The following is an 11,309-nucleotide window of genomic DNA, read 5'->3' as shown; positions in this document are numbered from 1 at the left end:
AGTAGTCCCTGGTTGAGGAGCCTCGCTCCAGCAACAACCCTTCACCAAGGAAAGGAGCCTAAATCTTTGAAGGACAGCCATCTCTCTCTCCCACATCACTATTAGTTGAATAATCAAAGAAAAAATGTCTTAAAATCTGAATAGATCACATATATGTGGAGGGAAGGGGAATGGCAAGGGGTGGTCTCTCTCATTTTAATTCTCTTCATTTCCTTTAAAATTTAGTAAGAATCTCATGGTAGCCTCTCTCTTTTCCTTAATGCTAAGATGGGAAATAAATGCAAGAGCAGATGACTTCTGAACTTAAGTTTTCTGAATGTGAGGGTCATCATTGTAAGGGGAAAAGAGCCTGGGCTTAAGATTTGGGCTTAAGTGCTGGCTAGCCCACTGCTAAATATGGGGTTTTGGTACAAATGATTTAACTTCTCTCAGCCTCAATTTGCTCATCTGTAAAATAGGGAGGAGCATCTGGCTGGTGTGAGACAATAAATATAAAATGCTTGGTTTCAGCCTCTTTTGCCTTTTAAGAACTGGATCCCACCCAGACTGGATGTGCTAAGTGATCTTACACAATGTTGGAGAATTTATTTTCCTATTCACCCTCTCATATTTATTCTATACTGGCTCCTTGTTCTAGTCTTTCTCCTCCCTTGGTAATGGACCTAGTCATTCATTCTGCTCTTTTCATCATATCCCTTTAGTTCAATGCCAAGTCTAACTTTTCTCTGCTAACAAAACCTTGGCTCAGTGTCTGTGTTTGTTTTTATCTCTACTTTAGCCAAATTCACTCATAATCTCCTCTGACTAATTCTCCTCTCAACTTAATCTGGACCCTGGAATTCCCTTTCTTATAGACTCATTTCTTGAATTTCCCTGTTGATTTTATAAAGAAAATCAATATACAGTTATTCCCTTCCCTCTGGGATTAAATCCCAGAGCCGCTGAAACTATTGTCCGGCTCTCTGTCCTTATCTCATTCTGAGCCTTCTCTTATAGACTGCAGAGAATCACTTGCTAGACTGCATACATCATACTCGCATACTCTGCTAAGGATGTCATGTGGCGAGTTCACTGAAAGCCGTTCTTGCATGTCACTCGAAAAATGCAATTCTTACACAGATCATCCTGTTGTAATCTTGGCCTCAAAGAAGGCTGATGTAACAACTTTCACATCATCTTTTCTGATTGCTTTAGATTGATAAGACAGGTAGACACAGGTGTTGCTGACATGGGCACAGGGACAAGTCCCAGCTTTCAGCCAGTGTTTCCCTCCTCTCTTTCCCTTTCTTTACGAGCTGCAGAGGGTAGAGAATAAACCTCAGAATGTGAACTGCAATAACTAGTTTCCTGGACGTGGCCGAGCAGTCCTCATTTTCATCTCCTAGCATCCTTATCTCAAACCATTACATGTTTCCAATGAGAATGGCATGTTCCACCTGGAACTTCAATTGGATAGGAAAATGAGGTCACTTCAGGTAAAAGTGAGTACTGCAGACACTTGCTGTTACTTCTTAGCCAACAATCAAAACCCCCATTTCGTTTTGGAATCTTTTGCCCCCCAATGTATGTGCTTTGGTGAGAAGGAGGCCTAGATGTTTCTTTTCTAAACAAACACGTGGCGGCTTGAGCATCCGACCGACGCTTGACTGATCAGATGCTCCCACCTGGGACTTGAGGAATGACACAAAGACTTTAAGATATTCACTAAGGTTGTGATCAGTAACATTAATTGAACAGCAGTGGCGACAGCTGCTGCTGCTACAAGGGTGCAGAGGCCACAGTGTCAATGCCAGCACCCTAATAGGTCTTTTTGTTTGGCTTGATCATGACTATCTCAGTTAATATTTTCTGAAACAGATTCTACAGCTTTCCCATTCAGTAAGCTACCTGACAGCCTTCCAGTAAATCTCTTTATTGTATGCACTAACCAAAGCAAATTTTTGTATTTACAACCAAGAACTCTAACTGGCACAGTATATGATGTTTAGCTTTGGAGATCTCATGATACAGCAAAAAAGGGCACTGATTTCTAGTTATATAATCTGAGCTTTCATCCAGGCTCTGCCACTTAACTAGCTATGTATTTTAGGGCAAGTCACTTAATGTGCCTCCATTTTTCATCGATAAAATGGAAATAATCAAGCCTTTTCTAAATGTCTCCTCCAGTAGACCTTGTTTAATGTCCCTTCTCCTTGACTCATGTGTGAATTCTGTGAAAAAGATCCTACTGTGAGCAGTGTTCACAGATTCAGCTCCAAAATGCACCACTTCTTGAGGATGTGGAGAAAGGGGAACCCTCATACACTACTGATTGGAATGTAAATGGGTGCAGCCCCTGTGGAAAACAGTATGGAGGTTTCTCAAAAAACTAAAAATAAAACTACCATATGACCCAGCAATCCCACTACTGGGCATATACCCTGAAAAAAACCATAATTCCAAAAGAGTCATGTACCACAGTGTTCATTGCAGCACTATTTACAATAGCTAGGACATGGAAGAAACCTAAGTGTGTGGCACATATATACAATGGAATATTACTCAGCCATAAAAAGAAACGAAATTGAGTTATTTGTAGTGAGGTGGATGGACCTAGAGTCTGTCATACAGAGTGAAGTAAGTCAGAAAGAGAAAAACAAATACTGTATGATAACACAAACATATGGAATCTAAAAAAAATAAAACATGGTTCTGAAGAACCTAGGGGCAGGACAGGAATAAAGATGCAGACATGGAGAGTGGACTTCAGGAGATGGGGAGGGGGAAGGGTAAGCTGGGATGAAGTGAGAGAGTGGCATGGACATATACACACTACCAAATGTAAAATACATAGCTAGTGGGAAGCAGTCACACAGCACAGGGAGATCAGCTCAGTGCTTTGTGACCACCTAGAGGGGTGGGATAAGGAGGGTGGAAGGGAGATGCAAAAGGGAGGCAATATGGGGATATATGTATATGTACAGCTGATTCACTTTGCTATAGAGCAGTAACTAACACAACAATGTAAAGCAATTATACTCCAATAAAGATGTCAAAAAAAAAAACCAACTAAAAATAGAACTACCATATGACCCAGCAATTCCACCCCTGGGTATATATCCAAAAAAACCAAAACCACTAATTCAAAAGGATACATGCACCCCAATGTTCATAGCAGCATTATTTACAATTGCCAAGATTTGGAAGCAACCTAAGTGTCCATCAACAGATGAATGGATAAAGAAGATGTGATATATATATATATACTGGAATACTACTCAGCCATAAAAAAGAATGAAATTTTGCCATTTGCAGCAACATGGATGGACTTGGAGGGCATTATGCTAAGTGAAATAAGTCAGACAGAGAAAGACAAACACTGTATGATATCACTTATATGTGGAATCTAAAAAATACAATGAACTAGTGAATATAACAAAAAAGCAGATTCACAGATACAGAGAACAAACTAGTGGTTACCAGTGGGGGGTGAGGGTGGGGCACATGGGGGTGTGGGAGGTACAAACTACTGGGTGTAAGATAGGCTACAAGGATGTATTGTACAACACCAGGAATATAGCCAATATTTTGTAATAACTTAGGAAAAAATAAAAATGAAAAAACAAAAGTACCAATTCTCCCTCTCAAAACTGGTATTCTTTCACATGATATTTGGTAATTAATTGCACTCCCTCTTCCCTGAGCTTTCTCTCCAGTACCTTCCATCCCTAATGCCCAGTTGTTTGCTTCTGCTCCTTATGCTATGACTTGGACTTCCAAGTGTGACACATACTCTCAGAGAAAAATACTCCCAAGCATGGAGTTACCAGCAGTAAATGACCACTTAGCTTGGAAAACCATGGGATTCCCCCTTTTCATTTCCATGATGAGCATCCTCAAACTTCTACCTGACAGGTAGAGTATAAGGTCAGTCAAGATAATTCAAGTGAAAGAGCCTACTGCTCTGCAAAATACTATGTGGTAACTATTGCTCAGCAATGAGTCCCAAAGCACTTTAACTTAGTGAAGTATCCTCCACACTGAATGTGGATTGGTCCTGTGTAACCAATAGAATGTGACAGAAATGATGCTGCATGAATTTTTTACTTATTTTATATTTGGCTGCGTTGGGTCTTCGTTGTTGTGCATGGGCTTTCTCTAGTTGTGGTGAGTGAGGGCTACTCTCTGTTGTGGTGCATGGGCTTCTCATTGCGGTGGCTTCTCTTGTTGTGGAGCATGGGCTCTAGGCATGCTTCAGTAGTTGTGGTGTGTGGGCTCAGTAGTTGCGGTAGACGGGCTTAGTTGCTCCGCGGCATGTGGGATCTTCCCGGACCAGGGATCTAACCCCTGTTGCCTGCATTGGCAGGCGGATTCTTAACCACTGCACCACCAGGATAGTCCCTGCTGCATAAATTTTGAGGCTAGGTCATAAGAAGCCTTAAGGCATCCACTGTGTACTCATGGAATGCTTGCTTAGGGGAAGCCAGTCACCATGAAAGAAGTCTGACGACCCTGGGACTGCCATACTGTAAAGAAGCCCAAAGTAACCACATGGAGGGAGGGAAGGGGGGAAGGAGAGAGAGAGAGAGAGAGGCAGAGAGAGAGGCAGAGAGAGAGACTGATATATAGCCAATTCCCATTTGTTCCTGCTATCTCAGCCCAGGAGCCAGACGCGTGAGTAAAGGAGGTACCTTGTGCCTTGTACATTTGGCCCAAGCAGACAGCATGTGGAGAAGAATCAAGGAACCCAGATTACAGCATAAACCAAGGCCCTGGACATAATAGCCCTAGTGGAGCCATTCCAGCCTCTCAATTCATGGTAAATGAAAGAGACTCCACTTTCAAAGATCCAGTGACATGCCTAGAGAATGGCTAGCAGTCACATGGCTCATGTGCCACCACCCCCACTGAAGACTTTGCTAATAGATGGCAGCACTTTGTCCCACTGACAGCACCCTTCATGTCCTGTCATTGCAGGGGTCTATGTAGCCAATGCTGTGGGCACATGTGATGGAGCTTATTTACCATCCCTGTCTCAAACATTTACTTTCTCTCCTTGTTCTTTGAAAGGCTTCTGAATCAAAAGTGAATAAAAATCATTACTACTATATATTCAAGATTAGGCTTGAGGGGTTTCTTGGTGGACATAGTTTTACATCAATCTTTTGTTTTAAAAAGATGCAATAAATTGAGAATCTTTCAAAAAAATTCAAACAAATGTGTTGATTGAATAAAAAGGCATCTTCTAAAAATGTGTGGAATATGAAACCTATATAATATATATACATATAATGATAAAATATAAACTAGTATGGTGGGATTACAAACTATTAAAAGTTTCTGTATTATGCTCTTCCTTTTTTTCCCAATTTTCTATGAAGTGCACATTCATCTTTTGTAATTAAGAAATAAAATGAAAGTTAATCATGAACACCTAACCTACCTAAAATATCTAACAATAGGTACAAAATGGGTCCTGATCAACCTGGTGCATACCTGGTGTGTACTATAACCTTGATCATATCAATTACTACCCCTAAGATGGCCAAAGACAAGTTATTTTCTATATAATGCCTTTGCTGGTGCCTCTAAGAAATCAGGAACTTAAGGAATTAATGAATTAAACTGTACATTTACTCTAAGGGAACATCAACTCCTCAATTTATGGAATTTGGAGGGTCCTCTGACGTCATCTCTATTTACAAGTGTCAGCCAGGGTCCCGGAAATAGAAACTAGAACAATAAAATATTATTAATCAGGTGTTGAAACTGAAAAGACCAAAAAGGAACACTGGGGTATTTCAAAGTTAGTGATTGTAGGAAGCAGCTTCCACCACTAAGGCTGGGGAACAGGTTGGGATTATAAGACGTTAGCAGCTTAGAGGAAGGGCCCTTTAAGCCCCAAACCTCTGAGGAGAAGGTATTGAGTGTGTCTGGTGCTGGTACCTCTGAGCGGGTGAAAGCTGGGTCTGGCAAGATGAGAAAACTGCAAACTGGAATCAACTTCTATGGAATCGGCTGCTGCTGCTAGGTAAAGAATCAGTTCTGACAGGTAGCAAACACACAGGAAGGAACAAGTCCCTTCCTCCTCCAGCTTTCCACCTCCCTCCTGGGCTCCCTGTTGACAGAGCTGGGGAAGAATTGTGGTTCACAAGGACAAACCCAGAGTCATAATCAGACTATAGGATGAGAGACGTTAACCTCAGTATCTACCCTGTCTCTAACAATGCAGCTGAGTGCCCATTTCCAATACGTTATATTTAGCCAACATTAAGTATAACAATGTGCTATGAATATACAATGATGGATCATTTCACCTGTATTAAAAACCATCTTTCTGGGCTTCCCTGGTGGCGCAGTGGTTGGGAGTCCGCCTGCTGATGTAGGGGACACAGGTTTGTGCCCAGGTCCGGGAGGATCCCACATGCCGCGGAGCGGCTGGGCCCGTGGGCCATGGCCGCTGGGCCTGTGCATCCGGAGCCTGTGCTCCGCAACGGGAGAGACCACAGCAGTGAGAGGCCCGCGTACCGCAAAAAAAAAAAACCAAAAAACCAAAAAAACCCATGTTTCTAATGAATGACCATGTCAACCAACAGGTAATTGTAAACAAACCCTTATATGATGCCTGAAAGCTTTTGGACTTGAGCTCAACTAAAAGTTGGGGTGAGTCTTCATTACCAAAGAAGGGTCAGAATGGTCATCCTTAATTTTCTGGACTTTTATTTTTTCTGCTCAAGAAAATTATAACTAGTTTGAAGATCTCTGAGATAATCTTTTCAGTAAGCTGATCTTCAATAGGATTGCATCAGTTTATATTGGGGGAGGGTCTTTATAAGAAAAAGCTTCTGATTCTAAAGTTGTCAGAAATGCATTTCCACATCACACATTATCCTCTTTATGAGAACTCCTGGGAGAAACTCCCGCCTGATCTCACTACAAAGAACAGATATAATTCTTTTGAGAAGTCAGTCTGTTTTTATCTTATGGGTTCCGAACTGTATAACTGATCACATTCTCTTCACTTAGCTGCTGACAGATCGTCTCCCTACTCTATCCCTATTCCAGTGTATGTGTGGGTCGCCATGATATGCACTTTTGATTCTATTTCTGTCTAATCTTTGTTCCTGATTTTATTTCCTTTATTCCAATTTTAACTTATGGCACTTGATCACATTTTATATACCCATTGTAAACCTCCTAATATGTATTACAGAAAAGGCAGAATATATTTAAATATTTATATAAGAAAACAAAAAGAGTTTATATGTGTTCTTGGGAAAAGACATCTAACAAGATCGAGTGATACAATTTCAAGCAATAGGCTCAGTAAAATAATTTTAAAAATACATATAAATCTTAAAACATTGGAATATTTGAAACTGGTGAAATGTTTACATCTTTATCGCTGCCACTGAAGAAAATGTAATATAAAATAAGAACTTCTGATACAGTGTTCATAGTTTAAATTGCATCTATTTTACTTTGTGGCTATCTTTGTACATCCCTCTGGGTTCTTATTTGTGTTATCAAGTAATGTATTTTATTTTAAACAAGAAAAAAATTTAAGAAGTTTCTTCAAAGGTGTTCTATAACCTGAAATAACATTTGGTTATGTCCAGAATCCAAACTTTTCCCTCTCTATCAGAATATATTTCCATTATAACACTGAAGGCAATGGGAAAATGTACTAGACAGCCACTTTTGCTAGAATATTGGCTCACAGTTGGCAGATATTCCTAGGGACACGATTCACAGGTAAATATGAACAGGGACAAACAAAGGTAAGATTAACAAGATACATGACAAATGTACAAAGATTTTTCTGCCTCTCCAAAATATCAATCTTACTTGACCTACATCTCTCCAGGGTAACTGGATCACAGAAGACTCCTCTGCAGAGGAGAGAGAGGGTCTTCGGCTGACGAAATTGAATTCCCTGCCCCCATTCTCATGGATATCACTTTAAGAAACCAAAACACTCCACCAGCATTTAGGATGAATCCTGGCTAGATATATATATTTCAATGTTTAACTACCATATTCTTGTCATTGGGTCATTTAACATCTCTGAGGCTCAGACTCCCGGAAAAATAGTACCTGCCACTGCAGATAATCAAGATTTAGCTAGTTAATGTCTGGGACAAAGCCTGTTTCAGAATAGGACTCAAAAAGTGGTAGTTATTGTTATTATTGCTAACTGTCTCCTACTTGGGAGGAGACAGATTATAATATATCCTCCTGGTGTTCCAATTTTCTGTCAGGATAGAGGAAACAACTGTTGAAAGGAAAAATCTATCTTTCAAGCAGTCTGTTGTTTTTAATTACTTGAGACCAAAGCCAATGGACAGAGTTTGAGTTGAAGAGGCTGGCTGCTATAAGAGGGGATTAGCTTTCTGGTGTGCAAAAAACATTACCCCTAGAAAATTTATTTTATTTTATTTTATTTTTATAAATTTATTTATTTATTTCTGGCTGTGTTGGGTCTTCGTTGCTGCATGCGGGCTTTCTCTAGTTGCGGTGAGTGGGGTCTACTCTTCCTTGCGGTGCATGGGCTTCTCATTGCAGTGGCTTCTCTTGTTTCAGAGCACGGGCTCTAGGCATGCGGGCTTCAGTAGTTGTGGCATGTGGGCTCAGTAGTTGTGGCTCTCAGGCTCTAGAGTAGTTGTGGCTCACGGGCCTAGTTGCTCTGCGGCATGTGGGATCTTCCCGGACCAGGGATCGAACCTGAGTCCCCTGCATTGGCAGGTGGATTCTTAACCACTGCAATACCAGGGAAGTCCCACCCCTAGAAATTTTAAATGACATTGCCATAGTTCTTGAAGCAATTTTGGCTCTTTACAGAATACCACATAAGAATTGTTTGCTGCCCTGACTGTGTTCCTTTGAAATCTATACTCTGGCTTGCTTGGTAACTCATCTAAGAGGTGTCACTGCCGAAGATAGCTTTGAGTTGGTCCTATTCCTGCCTGGTGGGAGAGGAAGGAATTGAGTCCTGTACAGGCAAGGTTATGGTGACAGTGGGAGATTTGTCCTGCTGTTTACAAAATGTTATAAATAGGGCCCTGCAAGAGTTGCCTGGAGAGAGCTCCAAACTACTTATTGTGTAGCAACAATAGGTAAATGTCCAATACCCACCCAAATGATTGCCTTTTTTTCCAAAGGGGCCACTTCATACAATCACATATGAAATTATCAACTGAGAGAGACAACTAGGTAGTTCATTTACTTGTGAATTTTATTGATTGTAGATGGTCCCAATGCTCAACAGTTGTCCTTAAAGCTCCGCTCAGGGCATTATCCAGAATGGTCTCTGACCCTTATTACATCTGACTCCATGGCTAGCAATATCTTTTGTTGTGTTTACTACCACAGTGTTGTAGATTATTTACACTAGTGTCTCTTCTATTAGAATGGGAGCTTCTGGGGAGAACATAATTTCTCTTTGCATTTTATGTCTATATTGCCTTTCATATCTATATCTTTGCATTTCATATCTATATAACACATAGTATGTGTTTAATAAATGTGAGTTTATTGAATTAAACCATCTGCTCATCATGAAGCCCAGCATGTGCAGTGTTAGAGATGCTTTAAACACCTCCTGCTTTTGCTTACTCGGAGCTTAAATTTAGAGGAGCTTAAAATGGAGATTAAAAAACACCAAGTCCAACCAACAAACATTACATGTAATGGTTCTGAGAGGCAGAGAGGTCAAACATATTACCTGAGGCCACAGCTCTGACCCGCAGCAGAGGCAGGACTGGCATCAACTATCTGATTCTCCATTCAGTATTTTCAGATGATATGTAATAAAACATCATTTTAGAACCAGAAAACCCTTTCTCTCAGTGTCAGTGTTTCTGTTGGTTGCCCACGGCAACTAAGGTTTCAGTGGGATTTCATCTTATTTGTGAGAATCCACAGGATGAACTCCCTAGTCTCCCCATCCCACTCCTTAAAAGACTCCCTTCGATGTTCCAAAAGGAAAATAATTCTCCCCGAGGATCCCATTCTGATTTTCCGTTTGAACATTCATTTTCCTTTTGTCAAAATCAATTGAAAACAAATGGAAGCTAATGTTTTCTTTTCCTCTCTTTTTTTGGATAATTTTCTCTCAGAATGAGAGTCCACTTACCATTGCCTCAAAGTATTAAAACAAAATATTTAAACGTGTTTGTGACAGATCTTACGAATGAGATGTTTCAGTTGGCTTTTCCTAAACTGAAAATGGTTTATAACAACCTTACAAAACTGATGGCATAAATATCAGTTAAACTGCTATATCAGCTGTCTTATGATTTAAGTATTTATACAAAGGTGGCAAAAAATGCCTATTTCTATAGAATTTTTCCACAGAGTTTCAGCCTAGAAAGAATTCTTTTAAGAGAAAAAAGTCTAAAACAGAAGGCCTCACCTTAAAAAATACACCACATAAATTACAAACTTTAAATAGAATTGGCTTATAACAAAACAATAATAACCAACATTTATATTTTGAGTTTATTATGTGTCAGGCATGTTTCTGATAATTTTGCTTTTATTAACTGACTCAGTGCTTGTAACCACCCTATAAAATGGACACTACTACTCTGCCTATTTTACATAATAACAATAATGCCTAGCACATTCACATCTTCTGGGCAACAGCTATGTGGCAAACACTAAATTAAGCACATCATGTACTTTTATTATTTAATTCTCATATTGTCCATGAAAGATTAGCATCATCCCTAAGTGAAAACCTGAGGTTCCATAAAGTTATTTGCCCAAAGCTATGTAGTCAGTGAATGGTAGAGCTGAGAGGCAAGTCCATATCTGTATAGTCCAAAGCCCAAGTTCTGCCCACAGGCAGCAACCCTTCCGAAGTCAGGCGGCGGTTTGTGATTCCTTCCCAACTCTGAACTCACTGAATCTCTCCCTGTCTACCTTCAACTGTCTATAGCCTGAGGTTCATAGGTTGACTTTGTTTTGTTTAGGGATGGTATTCACAATATTTAACAACCAGAATTACATGGATACCAACCCATCAGCACTACTGGGGACATAGACCTGGCGTAAAGGACATGGTCACTCAAGGCTTTCTTCTTGTGTGTGTGTGTGTGTATAGTGTGTATGTGTGTGTGTGCATGTGTGTGTGTGTGTGTGTGTTGCAAGGGGGAGGTTGATATCCCAAAGGTAGGGCCAAGAAGACTAGAATAATGAAATGGTGCTCAGGAATCTCAGGACAGTGCCTGCTTACCAACCACCATGGTAGTATTTTAGTATTTTGAGAAGTGATGCTTGCATAAAGCAAACGAATATCCAGTAATAAATTTCACATGAAAAAGAAA

The sequence above is a fragment of the Hyperoodon ampullatus genome (assembly GCF_949752795.1).
Source record: "Hyperoodon ampullatus genome assembly, chromosome: 6".
NCBI lineage: Eukaryota > Metazoa > Chordata > Mammalia > Artiodactyla > Ziphiidae > Hyperoodon > Hyperoodon ampullatus.
Note: the sequence above shows the minus strand (reverse complement) of the source record.